We start from the raw sequence: 15,785 nt of genomic DNA, 5'->3' as shown, positions 1-15,785 counted from the left end.
ATGCCATAATTTGTTAAATGAAAATAAGTCTGTTTATTTATTGAGATACGGCACAGAACTTGCCCTTCCAGCCCTTCAAGCTGTGCCGCCTTGATCTACTGCCAACTTGATCACTGGGACAATTTACAATGACCAATTAATCTACCAAATGGTGAGATGAAACCGGAGAACCCAGAGGAAACCCACGTGGTCACACGGGTTACAGGCAGCGGTGGGAATTGAACCCAGTTGCCTGGACTGTGAAGCGTTGTGCTAACCCCTGCACTACCATGCCACTCCTATTTCCCTGGAGTCATATAGTAATTTGCCTAGTATACAGAATTGTCTGTTGCAACACTGTCCCGACCCCAATGTCAACATCCTTAAATCTCCAGCTTAGACATCTGGTCTCCCTTGGTAACCAGTTGGCCAGCAACATTCCTTCTCAAATGCAGGCTCAATTCCTTCCTCCCATCGCCACCACAAATATTCCAGTTCTCAATGTCCAATCCAGTTGAGTCAGGTTATATCACGTTTACTGTCATAAGCACAGCTGTAGTAACATTAAAGTCTTGCTTGCACCAGCATCACCAGCATGTTGGTACAAACAACACCAGAGCATAAATTATACATAATACATTTAAAAAGACAATGTAAACACAAGGCGGTGCAAAGTAAACGCAGACACAATCAGGGACAAGTCCATGGTGTGTAAGCAGAGGCCTGGAGTGTTCCAATGCTCAGGTAAAGTGAAGGTTGTGTAGGTTGCTTCTGGAAGAGGAGGTTCCAACCTTTTTCTGCCATAGAACCTTACCATTTACCGAGGGGCTCTAAAGCCTATTGGCTGAAGGAAGGTAATTGTTATACTTTTTGTTGCATGCCACACCAACACACCACAGCAAATCCCTAAGACATGTAAATGTACGTGGCGACTTAAGCTGATCCTTGACCCTTGATCCTGAACCTGGTGATGTGGGACTTCAGGCTTCTGTAGCTCCTGTCTGAAGGTAGCAGCAAGAAGAGGTGATGATCTGGATGGTAGGGATCCTTGACGGTAGATGTCACCCCATTCCATAGGGCTGCATCTCTCAATGCTTTCCACCCCAACGTTCAGGCCGGTCAGAAGCAGAATCACTTTTCGTGTTGCTGCCCTATGTGGTGAAATTTCTTGCTTAGTTGCAGCAGTACAGAGCAATGCATGAAACTTTTTGTAAGTTACGATAAGAAATAAAATAAATAGTGTAAAAGAGAAATAGTGAGGTAGTATTCATGGGCTCGTGAACTGTACCACAACTTTACCACCACCCTTATTTCACCCACTCAACAACCACAAGCAATCCCACTGCCTTCCAGCATTCCACCTGACTTCCTCTAATGATGGGGATGGGGTATTGGCAAGCTCTTTGTACAAGAATTTCTAGATCAGTAGGACTAGCTTTTCATGAGCATGGGACATTCTGGAGCTCAGCATGACCAACATGGGCAGCAATTTATTCGTTGGCTCAACCTCCAACTTCAGCAGTAATGCTTCTATGAGGTACAAATTCCAAGACACTTAAACAAATAAGAGATTGTCTTCAATAAACTGGAGGGTGTGCCTCATTATGGCACCTCCCCCTCTTGTTCACTGCTGCCTGAGGATGGTGCTAGAGTTTTGGGTCCTGGGCAAAGCTTAATTGACATGGTTTGTGTATTGGACTCTGTAGTTTGTGTTATAATCTGTCCCTGGTAATTCTTTTTTATTGCTGTTTTGTGCAAATTTGATCAGCCTGCAGTCAATGAACAGCACGGCGCTAAATTGAACTGAACTAAACTGAACATTCTTATACTGTTTCAATGACTCTGCAGTCTGACATTTTATATTCTGTGTTCCTCGCTGTTTTTTTTTGTCGTTTGCATGATTTGTTCTTTTTTTTTGGACATTGGGTGTTTGCTGTTTTCTTTGAATGGTGTTTCTTTGTTTCGTGGCTAAATGTGGAAGACGAATCTCAGAGTTGTATAATGCATACAAACTTCGATAATAAATCTATTTTGAATCTTTGAGAAGCTGTTCCTAAACATTGAGGGTGTGTGTTCAGCCTTCTGTGGCTCTTCCTTGATGGTGGCAATGAGAATAGGGCATGTCCTGGATGATCCACTGAACTTAGTTGACTTATGATGCATCTGCATTATACTACAGGAAATTACCTTCTTGCTTCACTGCTTTATTTTACGAGGGGCAAAGTTATTAAATATTATCTCCCCGATCTTGGAGCATTCTGCTCTATTAAGTCAAGGTGCTTTGTAGAAGTTATTCACATTTCTCAAAGCAGAAACTGATCACCTCTGGGTGCTGATTAGCACGAGGTACACACAATAAACATGTAAAGCCCGCAACAAGAGGAAAGTCGAGCTGAAGCAGCACACACAAAATGCTGGAGGGACTCAGCAGGCCAGGCAGCATCTATGGAAAAAAGTACAGTCAATGTTTTGGCCTGAGACCCTTCATCAGTCCCTGATATGCTCCTGATAAAGGGTCCTTGCTCAAAACGTGGACTGTTTACTGTTTTCCATAAATGCTGCCTTGCTTGCCGAGTTCCTCCAGCATTTTGTGTGTGTTGCCCATTATCACCTTCCTTATTTATCAGATTTCAACACCAGTACCCTTTGTATCCCCAGTTATCACCCTTCATTTTTATACCTGGGTCCACTTATTTCCCTCCTTAGACTATAAGACCATAAGACATAGTAGCAGAATTAGGCCATCTGGCCTTTTGAGTCTGCTCCGCTATTCAATCACGGCTGATCCCTTTTCTTCTTCTTGTATTTCGCTCCTTGTCTGCTTCCATCCATCATCTTTTCATCTGTGTTTCCCAACTCCACCCTTACCCTTACCTGGCTCTATGTGTCCCCCATCAGTCTACCAATCATCTACCAGCCCCGTCAAGCCCCTTCCTTCTCTTTTTATAACACCTGTCTTCCCTCTACAATTATCAGTTCTAATACAGGATCTTGACTCAAACTGCAAACACAAGGAAATCTGCAGATGCTGGAAATTCAAACAACACACACAAAATGCTGGTGGAACACAGCAGGCCAGGCAGCATCTATAGGGAGAAGTGCTGTCGACGTTTCGGGCCGAGACCCTTCGTCAGGACTATAAAGGAAAGATAGTAAGAGATTTGAAAGTAGTGGGGGGAGGGGGAAATGCGAAATGATAGGAGAAGACCGGAGGGGGTGGGATGAAGCTAAAAGCTGGAAAGGTGATTAGTGAAAGTGATACAGAGCTGGAGAAGGGAAAGGATCATGGGACGGGAGATCTCAGGAGAAAGAAAGGAGGTGGGGGGGCACCAGAGGGAGATGGAGAACAGGCAAACAACTTGACTCAAATTGCCAGCTGCTACTCCCAGAGATGCTGGTTGACTCAGAAATCCTTTGGCAGAGGGAGAAGGTTAATAGAAACTTGATAGAAACATTTTCTGCATGTATGGAATGAGCTGACAGAGGAAGTCTTGTACGTTAGCATCTTTTAAAATACATTCGGACAAATATACGGCTAGGAGAGATGTATAGGGACATAGGTCAAATGTAGGCAAATAGGATTAGTTCGATAGGAATTATAAATTCAAGAGATCCAGCAGATGCTGGAAATCTAGAGCAATACACACAAAATTTTGGAGGAACTTAACAGGTCAGGCAGCATCTATAAAAATGAATGAACAGTTGACGCTTGGGGCTGAGTCCCTTCATCAGGACATTTCGGGTCTATGGACCAGTTGTAACCAAGGGCCTGTTTCCACTCTTATATGATTCTGAGACTCTGTAACAACTTATTCTTTCTTCAGATTCTAGAGTTTCTTGTCTCTCTTTCCCCCACCCCCATTTGCCTGATATGCTTTATCCCACTGTTCCCACTTTTCCCCTCACAAAGATGGCTGCCGCTCGTCTCGTCACTGAGCATGCGTGCCATCCGCAGGGAAAGCCTGATATTTTCGTCGCCGGGTAACGTTGCTTTCTATTTGGACAACACTCCTGAGAGCGGTATCCACAAAAAATACATAAAACCATGCTCAAATTATGCATGTAACTCTTTAAATGGAATAGAGCTGGAGTTGCGAGTGGTAGTTGACCGGATTTGGGTCCTTCCTGAAGGGAGTCGCAGCCTGCAGGGCGCCAGGCGACAGCGTTGCGCTTTTGGGAAGAGGTCGGAGCCCGGAGCAAAAAGTCTCCGTGTCAGGACAGCGAAGTAAGTGAAGGGAATTTACCACTGGTTTGGCTCCGAGCCGTGCTTACCGCCTCTGGTAGGGAGGGGTGAGGTGGAAGAGGGAACTTGTACGCAGGCTATTTTGGGCCCGTGTTGAATGGGCCGCCGGAAGCCCCGGAGTCGAGCCGAATTGTTGGCCGCAACAGGCAGGCGACGCACTCCAATCCCTCCTCACCTGGCTCTTGGGAGGCCGAAGAAGGCCCTTCCAGCACCAGTTGGGCAGGAGGAGATTTATTGAAGACAGACGACACTTGGAAGTGAACCTCTTCATTCAAGTGATGCATCTGCATTGGAGATGAGCTCTTTCTAAGATGGTCAAAGACATAAATGGGATAGATAATGAACGATATTGATGAATGCAATGTAAAGCAAATTCATGACTTTTATGCTGGAGGTGATATAATCAAGGGATTGATCCAAATTGAAGGGAAAGATGGAACCGTTTCTATACAGTGGTCGTGTTGACAATTTAGTTTGCACCGTTGCATGTGTTTTTAAAGAGAACCCTGTCTATTTTAAAGGAATTTGTTTGACGTGAAGGGATTCAAGTCAGGGTTATACTGAATTTTGTGTTTGTTAAGTGTAGGGGGGAGGAGCTGGGTGGGGGTCGAGGTTTGCTAGTGTAGACAGCTGGAGAACTATTTAGTAACTCAAATGATCTGTTTCTCTGTGATAAACATGTATCTACCACCAGTTAGAGAATAATCTTCCTCATCTGAAACACTCACATACTTTCATAAAAACACTTTCATAAAAACATTTTATGAAAAGTAATCAAGTGATGTTGCAGAATTTTATTCTGATTTTGCAATAAATACTGGAGTTTTTTTTCACATAACTGTACCTGCACAGTTTTTCCTTGTCAGGTTGTTTCAGTGAGGCACATTAGTAAGTATATTTTTTTCTTGGAAATCTCAACAGTGAATAATTAATCTTTTCATATTAGTCCTGACAAAGGGTCTTGGCCCGAAACGTCGACAGTGCTTCTCCCTATAGATGCTGCCTGGCCTGCTGTGTTCTACCAGCATTTTGTGTGTGTTGTTTGAATTTCCAGCATCTGCAGATTTCCTCGTGTTTAGTCTTTTCATAATTGGGTTTCACTGTATAGACTGACTTGAACTGAATGGCAATAGGTTGAAGCAGTGGTAATTGTCACCGATGGTTGGATAGATTTGACAGTGTAGAAAGAGGTGGCTGACAAAATACTCTGAAGAGGCCAGTGAAATTTCAAAGTGTTTCTGATGGCATTTCCAAGAGATATCGTGCTGTACTACAGAACAGAGAAACAGACTCTCTATTTCATTAGGTTAGTTAGGGTTAACCAAGGTTTAAAAAACCCTGCTAATCTTTGACTTCTCTTGGTAAAGAGCAGTGTATGCTCCCAGTGCTGCCTGTATAACTCCTCTGCTGTTACAGTCTGATCATTCATTCTGTTATTCCTTATAAGGTGTTGTTGGCACCGAAGGAACTGTTTTCTTGTGTAAAAAAACAATCTCTGTACTCCCAAGAAAAATGAATTGCATGATGCAATTTGGACTGTTTCAATATGATGAATGTTGGGATGTGTACCGGGTAGTGTGGCAGCTTGGTTCAATTCCCGTTGTCTGTATCTGTTATCATGCTGTATCTCTAAATAAATAATCCCGGGCGCCGCCATTCAGCTAATTATTTATGTAACAGATTTTCCCCCAAGCCATCAACTACCAACCTACTAACCTCTGCTGTGCCTATTGTCTTGTTTATTATTTATTGTAATGCCTGCACTGTTCTGTATTACTTTATGCAGTCCTGGGTAGTTCTGTAGTCTAGTGTAGTTTTTGTGTTGGTTTACGTAGTTCAGTGTTGTTTTTGTATTGTTCATGTAGCACCATGGTCCTGAAAAACGTTGTCTCATTTTTACTGTGTACTGAACCAGCAGTTATGGTCGAAATGACAATAAAAAGCAACTTGACTTAAAGTAAAGACCTAAAATCAAGCTGCTTATTGATGGATAAGAATCCTAAATAGTGAACATTTTAAAAGAATAATTCTGGTCTTAAAGTCAAGGAATTCTATCCAGGTGTTGTCAATTGCAAGTTTCGTGAATTAGCAGACTGAAATCTACTTGCTTTGCTGTTTCATCAACTTCTGTCCTCATTGCCCTAGCCCAAATCTCTGGCTGTACTGTAGGACTTTTGATTATTGTTATCACGTTTCGTGGGAAGTGGGTGAGGGGAAGAGATTTTCCTTTAATGCATTTGCAGGACGTGGGCATTTCTGGCAAGGCTGGAATTCCTAACCTAGGACTGATTCACTTGAGTACTGATGCAGGAGTTTAGCCCAAAATGTTGGCTTTTCCTTTCCATCACAGATGCTGCTCGACCCATTGAATTGTTCCAAAAGTTGTTTGGTGCTCCGGATTCCAGCATCTGCAATCTCTTCTCTCCATTAGCCAAGACGTTTTTTTAAAATTCAATAGGAATCCAGTACCTTCAACCAAATTGTGAGGAGCTACATGTTTAATAAGATTTAAATCTACCAATTGCAGTTACATTATGCAGATATTTGTAGTTTGTAGATACTTGGATTACTAACCTGTTAATGTAACCATTGTAGTGATGTGCTACACACAGCGCTGAAATAACGACACGCAGTTGGTAAGTCGTTTCGAGACTAGTTTATTCAAACTTCGCGGCGCTGGCATTTAATCCTTAGCGCCCGCCCTCTCCAGGTGGAAATGATGTCAGAGGTGCATTACCAAAGTCTCCCCCCACGCGCTGGCTATTCGCCGGTTTGCCTGCGCAGAAAGTGGGTCGCCACACAACCCCCCCCCCCCCCAGAACCGGCGATACACCCCCCAATGTCCACAGCCTCTGTTTGGGAGGTCTGCCACTGCGCCGCAGTGCCTGAACCTCGAACGGCTGCACCAAGTCCACATGGGCTGGTTTGAGTCGGTCCACCGTTAAAAACTCCTCTTCCCCCCCCCAATGTCCAGAATGTACATAGACCCGTTGTTGTTGATCACCTTGAACGGCCCTTCGTACGGCCGCTGTAGCGGTGCCTGGTGTCCGCCCCTTCGTACAAACACGAACTTACAGTTCTGCAGGTCTTTGGGTACATGGGTCGGAGTCCGTCCGTGCTGTGAAGTCGGTGCGGGGACCAGGTTGCTCAGCCTCTCGCGTAGTCTGTCCAGGACTGCTGCGGGTTCTTCCTCTTGCCCCCTTGGGGCTGGTATGAACTCTCCTGGGACGGCCAGGGGTGTGCCGTACACTAATTCGGCCGACGAAGCGTGCAGATCCTCTTTGGGCGTTGTGCGAATTCCAAGCAGGACCTAAGGGAGCTCGTCCACCCAGTTAGGTCCTCTCAGGCGGGCCATGAGAGCTGACTTCAGGTGATGGTGGAAGCATTCCACTAGTCCATTTGACTGTGGGTGGTAGGCAGTAGTGTGGTGTAGCTGTGTTCCCAACAGGCTGGCCACAGCCGACCACAGGCTGGAGGTGAACTGGGCGCCTCTGTCAGACGTAATGTGGGCTGGTACCCCGAAGCATGCTACCCAGGTTGCAATCAGTGCTCAGGCGCAGGAATCGGCAGATGTGTCGGTGAGCGGGACCGCCTCTGGCCACTTCGTGAACCGGTCTACCATAGTTAGGAGGTATCGCGCTCCTTAAGACACCGGTAGGGGGCCCACGATATCCACATGAATGTGGTTGAACCTCCGGTGGGTGGGTTCGAGCTGCTGTGGTGGGGCTTTAGTGTGCCGCTGCACCTTGGCTGTTTGACACTGCGCGCACGTTCTGGCCCATTCACTACCTGCTTGCGAAGTCCGTGCCATGCAAACTTGCCGGAGACCAGCTGGACGGTTGTCCTGATAGATGGGTGTGCCAAACCATGTATGGAGTTGAAAACTCGCCGCCTCCAGGCTGCCGGGACGATGGGGCGAGGTTGGCCGGTAGCCACGTCACACAGGAGTGTCCTCTCACCTGGGCCTACAAGAAAGTCTTGCAGCTGCAAACCTCAGACTGCGGTCCTGTAGCTGGGCACCTCGTCGTCTGCCTGCTGCGCCTCCGCCAGTGCTGCAGAGTCCACCCCCAGGGACAGGGCCTGGACAGCTGGTCTGGCGAGTGCGTCCGCCACGACGTTGTCCTTTCCCGAGACATGCTGGATGTCTGTTGTGTACTTGGAGATGTAGGATAGATGTCGCTGCTGGCGAGCCAACCAGGGATCGGACACCTTCGTGAACGCGAAGGTCAATGGTTTGTGGTCCGTGAACGCGGTGAACGGCCTGCCTTCTAAGAAGTACCTGAAATGCCGGATTGCCAGATACATTGCCAATAGCTCCCAGTCAAAAGCACTGTACTTGAGTTTGGGTGGTCATAGGTGCTTGCTGAAGAACGCCAGGGATTGCCAGTGCCCCTCGATGAGCTGCTCCAGCACCCCACCCACTGCTGTGTCGGATGTGTCCACCGAGAGGGCGGTCGGAATGTCCGTTCTGGGGTGCACCAGCATCGCAGCATCTGCCAAGGCTTCCTTGGCTTTAATGAAAGCGGCCGTGACCTCCTCGTCCCAAGTAGCGTCCTTGCCTTTACCCGACATCAGGGTGTACAAAGGGTGCATGATACGGGTTGCTGAGGGGAGAAAACAGTGGTAGAAGTTCACCATACCAACAAACTCCTGTAGGCCTTTGACCATGTTGGGCTGGGCAAAGTGGCGGATCGCATCTACCTCGGCGGGCAGAGGTGTTGCCCTGTCTTTGGTAATCCTGTGGACCAGGAAGTCGATGGTATCGAGACCGAACTGGCATTTTGGCCAGGTTGATCGTGAGGCCGAAATCACTCAGGCAGGAGTAGAGCTGGCAGAGGTGGGACAGATGCTCCTGGCGACTAATGCTGGCTATAAGAATGTCATCCAAATAGATGAACGCAAAGTCCAGGTCGCATCCCACCGCATCTATTAGCCGCTGGAACATCTGTGCGGCATTCTTCAGGCTGAACGGCATTCAGAGGAACTCGAACAGGCCGAATGGGGTGATGAGTGCTGTTTTGGGAATGTCTTCGGGGTGCACCGGGATTTGATGGTATCCCTGGACGAGGTCTACTTTGGAAAATATTCTTGCCCTGTGCAGGTTTGCTGCAAAGTCCTGTATGTGCGGCACGGGGTAGCGGTCTGGAGTTGTAGCCTCGTTCAGTCTGCTGTAGTCGCCGCATGGTCTCAAACCCCCAGCTGCTTTGGGCACCATGTGCAGGGGGGAGGCCCATGGGCTGTCGGACCTCCGTACGATCCCCAATTCCTCTATCCTCTTGAACTCCTCCTTCGCCAGGCAGAGCTTTTCCGGGGGGAAGCCTTCGTGCGCGGGCGTGGAGGCGTGGTCCCTGGGTCGGAATGTGGTGCTGAACCCCCGTGACTGGGCATGGCTGCCATGAACTGCAGTGCCAGAATCGATGGAAAGTCCGCCCGGATTCTGGTGAATTCGTTGTCTGACAGCGTGATGGAGTCCAGGTGTTGGGCCGGCAACTTGACTTCACCCAGGGAGAACGTCTGGAAAGTCTCGGCATGTACCAGTCTTTTCCCTTGCAAGTCAACCAGCAGGCAGTGAGCTCGCAAGAAGTCCGCCCCCAGGAGTGGTTGGGCCACCGTGGCCAGTGTGAAGTCCCACGTGAATCGGCTGGCACTGAACTGCAGCTGCACTGTGTGGGTGCCGTAGGTCCGTATAGTGCTGTCATTTGCAGCCCTCAGGGTGGGTCCTGGCTTCCTGTTGCAGGTGTCGTACCCCGTTGGGGGCAAGACATTGATTTCCGCTCCGGTGTCAATCAAGAAACGGCGTCCCGACTGTTTGTCCCAGACGTACAAGAGGCTGTCTTGGTGGCCAGCTGCCTTAGTCATTAGTGGCAGCTGGCACTGGCCCTTGCAGGGCGGGCGACAACTGCGGGCTTTTGTGCCCCACCGCTGGTGGTAGAAATGCCACTGTTCACTGTCCTCATCACTCCTGCCTCTGTGTTGTGTGCGCCCCCCTGTCGGGCCTGGTCTGGTTGGCTGTTGGGCGCATGGCCTGGTAATCTGACTGACGGACGCCATGCTCTCCCTCTTGGCTTTCCACAGCACGTCTGCCCGGGCCGCCACCTTCCGGGGTCACTGAAATCTGCGTCGGCCAGCAGCAGATGTATGTCCCCGGGCAGTTGCTCCAGGAACGCTTGCTTGAACATGAGGCAGGGCTTGTGTCCGTCTGCCAGGGCCAGCATCTCGTTCATCAATGCTGATGGCAGTCTGTCTCCCAAACCATCCAGGTGAAGCAGGCAGGCACCCGACTCACGCTGTGAGAGGCCAAAGGTCCCAATGAGCAGTGCTTTGAATACTTCATATTTGCCTTCTTCCGGGGGCGACTGTATGAAACCCGCAACCTGGGTGGCCGTTTCCTGGTCAATGGCGCTCACCATGTGGTAGTAAACGCATGGAATCAGAAGATATCCACTGAATCTGGAACTGGGCTTCTGCTTGGCTAAACCACACGCGTGGTCGCAGCGTCCAGAAAGTCGGCAGTTTTAGCGAAACTGTGTGAACAGATGAAGAGTCGGTCATCTTTGGTCCAAATCCCATTTGGACCGTCGGGGTCACCAATGTAGCGATGTGCTACACACAGCGCTGAAATAATGACACGCAGTCGGTAAGTCATTTCGAGACTAGTTTATTCAAACTTCGCGGCGCTGGCATTTAATCCCTAGCGCCCGCCCTCTCCAGGCGGAAATGATGTCAGAGGTGCATTACCAAAGTCTCCTCCCGCGCGCTGGCTATTTGTGAGCCAGTTCGCCTGCTCAGAAAGTGGATCGCCACACCATAATGCTTCCTTGAACTTGTAGGGATACTTGTTGGAAGCAAATAGCATTTGGGGGAGGTGGGACCAGTACTGTCCAGACGGTCTACATCTGGGCTGGGCCGGGATCATTGTCCTAGGGAGATGGTTTGCTAGTGCTGTTGGGGAGGTTTTAAACTAATATGGTAGTGGGGTGGGAACCCACACAGAAAAGAAGAGGGAAGTGATGCAGAGACCAAAGCTAGAGTTAGTGAAGAAAAAAAGTAAGAGTAGAGTGCATAAAAATACAAAGCAAAAATCACATAGGTCACTAGATTCTAAAATGACAATGAGTATAAGGGCACTTTATCTAAATGCCCGTAATATTAGAAACGAGGTTAGTTAACTTGTGGCACAGATCAATACCAAGGCATATGATTTAGTGGCCATTACAGAAACCTGGTTGCAAGGTGGAGATGACTGGGAATTAAATATCCAAGGGTATCAGGTAATACGGAAAGATAGACAGGAAGGCAGAGGAGGTGGGGTGGTGCTCTTGACTATGGATGAGGTCAGGGTGATTGTGAGAGACGATATAAGATCTACGGAGCAGAAAGTTGAGTCCATCTGGGTAGAGATTAAGAATAGTAAAGGGAAAAAAAATCACTGGTGGATGTTGTCTATAGGCCACCTAATAAAAATATTGCAGTGGCAGAGGCAATTAACCAAGAAATAACTGAGGCTTGTAAGAACGGAACAGCAGTTGTCATGGGGGATTTTAACTTCTCGTAGATTGGGTGAATCCGGTTGGTGAAGGAAGTCTTGAGGAGGATTTCATAGAATGCATCCGTGATGGCTTTCTTGAGCAGCATGTTAGTGAACCTGCAAGGGAAAGTACTATCTTAGATCTAGCCTTGTGCAATGACAGGTAAGATTAATGATCTTGTAGTCAGGGATCCTCTTGGAAAGAATGATGATAGAATGAATGAATTTTGCGTAAAGATGGAGGATGAAATAGATCTAAAACTAGTGTATTATGCTTGAACAAGGGAGACTACAATGGGATGAGGGAGGAGTTGGCTAATTTGGATTGGGAGCACAGGCTATTTGTGGAATGCTTTCAAAGAGATTTTTCACAGTGGTCAACAAAACTATATTCCAGTCAAAAGGAAGGACAGTAAGTGTGGGGAGAGCCAGCCTTGGATAACTAAGGAAATAAAAGATTAAATTAAAACCTCGTGTACAAAGTCGCAAGGAGTAGTGGGAGACTGGAGGATTGGGAAAACTTTAAAAAGCAACAAAAAACAACTAAAGAAATAAGGAAAGGGAAGATAGAGAATGAAAGTAAATTAGCACAATATAAAAACAGATAGCAAAAGTTTTTATAAATATATAAAGCAGAAGAGGGTGGCTAAAGTCAGTGTAGGTCCCTTGGAAGACGAGTAGGGGAAATTGATATTGGGTGATAAGGAAATGGCTGAGGCGTTGAACAACTATTTTGTGTCGGTCTTCACGGTGGGGGATACGTCTAATATGCCAAAAAGGATGTTATAGATGAAATGGGGAGGTGAGGACCTCGATAAAATTGTCACTAAAGAGATAGTGATGAGGAAATTAGAGGGCCTGAAGGTAGATAAGTTCCCTGGTCCTGATGGGATGCATTCCAGGGTGCTGAGGGAATTGGTGGAGGCTATAGTAGACGAGTTGGTAGTCATTTAACAAAACTCTCTAGACTCTGGGTAGGTCCCGGCGGACTGGAAGACAGCAAAGTCATGCCACTTTTTAAAAAAATGTAGGCAAAAGACGGGCAACTCTTGGCCAGTTAGCTTAAGATCTATAGTCGGGAAAATGCTTGAGTGTTTCCATTAGACATATGCAGCATGGATTCAGGAAGGTTCTGGATCTGAAACATCAACTGTTTACTCTCTTCCATAGATGTTGCCTGCCTTGCTGAGTTCCTCCTGCATTTAATGCTTGGATTTCCAGCATCTGTAGATTTTCTCATGTTAATGATCCTATCAGTTAGCCTGGTGAATCTGCTTTGAAATGACTCCAGTACTACATATAAGGAGACCACAACTATGTACAGCTAAAGTGAGGCCTCACCAACACCCTGCATCATTGTAACAAAATCTCCCTACTCTTAAGCTCCAACGGTTCTGCAGAAAAAAAATCAAACTGCTCTGTTGTCTTTTTTTAAAATATATTTCTTATTGCAGCTTGCAGTAGCTTTTGTATATTGCACTGTACTGCTACAAAACAAGACATTTCACGACGTGTCAGTAATAATGACTCTGATACCACTTATTGGATCTACCTGCTAAGTTTTTATGATTTGTGCATTAGAACACATGAATCCTTCTGAACTTTGCTCATTTGGAGTTCTCTTCATTTAGACCAGGGTTTCCCAACCTGGCATTCATGGATCACTCGCTTAGTGGCATTAGTCCATGGCATAAAAAAAGGTTGGGAACCTCTGGTTTAGATAATCTGCCTTTTGTGTCCTGTCACTGAGGTGCATACCTTCACACTTACCCCACATTTGCTAAGCTTTAGCCCAGTCACTCGATCAGTCTATATCACATTGCAGTATGACAAAGTCCTCAGCACAACTTGCCTTTCCACCTATTTACCTACCATTGGCAAACATGGAAATCTTGGACTTTGTTCCTCCCCAGGACACAAATATAAATAGTAAACAGTTGAAAGCCAAGATCATTCCCTTTGGTATCCCACTGGTTATACCATTTCAGCTTGAAAATGACCCATTTATTCCAGCTCTCTGCTTTTCACTGTGACAGCCAGTTAGTAAGATTTTAGCTGAGAGAAAGTGCAGATAAGGTAATTGGAGACAGTACAGTAAAACTGATCCTTCTTCTTGTGAAGGAACAGAGTACGGTAAAGTTCTGATAATTCTTCACTGTGGATGAACAAAGGGATTTGGGATTCAGGTCCACAGATCCCGCATAGATCAGGTTGTTAGGGTGGCTGAGAAGGTTCTCATTAGGGGATTGAATTCAAGAGGCACGAGGGGACAGCTCGAAAGCTCTTGTGGATTCACACTGAAGAGTATTGAGGAGGAATTTCTTTAGCCAGCGTGTGGTGAATCTGTGGAAATCATTGTCTCAGACGGCTGTGGAGGCTAAGTTTTTATGCATATTTAAGGCAGAGATTGATAGATTCTTGATTGGTCAGGGCATGAAGGGATACAGGGAGAAGGTAGGAGATTGGGGCTGAGAGGAAAATTGCATCAGCCATGATGAAAAGGTGGAGCAGACTTAATAGGCCAAATGGCCAGATTCTGGTCTTATATCTTATGGTCGTGTTTGGTTCTGGTTGCCTCATTATAGGAACGATATGGAAGCTTTAGAGGGGGGCAGAAGAGGTTTACCAGGGTGCTGCCTGGATTAGAGAGCATATCTTAGGAGGAAAAGTTGAGCTAGGGCATTTTTCTTTGGAGTTATGGAGGTTGAGGGGTGACTTGATAGAGGTCTATAAAGTTATGAGGGATATGGAGTGGATAGGCAGCACCTTTTCTCCAGGCGACAGTGGCCAATACCAGAGGACACTCAAGATGAGTTGGGGAAAGTTTAGAGATGTCAGAGGAAAGTTTTTTCCATAGGGGTGGGTGGCTGGAAGGCATTGCTAGGGGTGGTGGTAGAGACTGATACCATAGGGACATTAAAGAGGCACATGGATATAAGAAAAATTGAATTTTATTGCTGTGTAAGAGGGAGGGGTAGATTGTGGAGTAAGTTTATATGGGTTGGCACAACATCATGCGCTGAAGGGCCCATACTGTACTTTTATACGTTTTAATTCGTGATCAGTTTGTTCAAAAATCGTGACAATCCAGTACCTGATTAACTCAGATATCCAGATTGTGATCCAGTTACTCATAGAGAAAGTAAGGTGTGTGGCCTTTGTTGGTGTTGGCATCCTGGGCACCAAAGGTCAGAAGCATGAGTAGGTTTGGAGCTGGAACCAGGGTTGTACATTTCCATCTCCCTTTAAATTTCAAACAAGAGAAAATCTGCATGTGCTGGAAATTCAAGCAACACACACAAAATGCTGGAGGAACTCAAATGGCCGGGCAACAACTATGGAAAAGAGTATAGACAATGTTTAGGGCTGGGACCTTTCAGCAGGACTGCCTTTAAATTCACTGGTTTCCACAAAGAAAAATATTGCAATGTAGGAAAGTGAAATGGAAGCATTTTGAATTATATCCCCTAGTCTGGAAAATCTATGGGCCCAGTACCAGCAATTTCACAAGCGGGCTGGATTATTAGAACTGTATGTGGAAAGGCTGCACATTCTGGGGTAAATGACAGTTTTATTTATTTAGAGATCCAGCATGGAACAGCCCCTTCCAGCTCAACGAGCCACACTGTCCAACAGCCCACCTATTAATCCTACCGCAATCACGGAGCAATTTAAACTGACCAATTAAACTACTTAACGGTTGGAGGAAACCCGAGCACCCGGAGGAAACCCACACGCACACAGGAAGGACATACAAACTTCTTATAGATAGCGATGGAATTGAACTCTGCACTCCAACGCCCCAAGCTGTAATAGTGTCGCACTAACCACTGCACTACTGTTAATGATGTTACAATCTATTCTAGATATTCCATATCATTGTAGAGAGAAATGAACAATTTGTTCATAAACAAAATACAGTTTGTTCCTGCAGCCTGTTTACAGGGTTCCTGTTTTCTCCTCCATACAATAGGTATCAGTTCTTGACTTTCAGAGGCAGCACAAACAATTTAGCATATTGTTGCAATTTGGATT

At 46.5% G+C, this 15,785-nt stretch overlaps 1 protein-coding gene across 1 annotated transcript in view; it reads left to right on the top strand.

Moving 5' to 3' along the window:
- The first annotated feature begins 3,930 nt into the window (after positions 1-3,930).
- akap17a (A kinase (PRKA) anchor protein 17A) overlaps positions 3,931-15,785 on the top strand; it is a 34,184-nt gene continuing 22,329 nt past the window's right edge. Inside the window, exon 1 of the mRNA XM_059963781.1 lies at positions 3,931-4,204. The gene's annotated coding sequence lies outside the window, so the exon portion shown is untranslated. The remainder of the gene's footprint in view (positions 4,205-15,785) is intronic.

Source organism: Hypanus sabinus, chromosome 3 (assembly GCF_030144855.1).
Source record: "Hypanus sabinus isolate sHypSab1 chromosome 3, sHypSab1.hap1, whole genome shotgun sequence".
NCBI classification, from domain to species: domain Eukaryota; kingdom Metazoa; phylum Chordata; class Chondrichthyes; order Myliobatiformes; family Dasyatidae; genus Hypanus; species Hypanus sabinus.
Note: the sequence above shows the minus strand (reverse complement) of the source record. Positions and strands in the feature narration are given on the sequence as shown.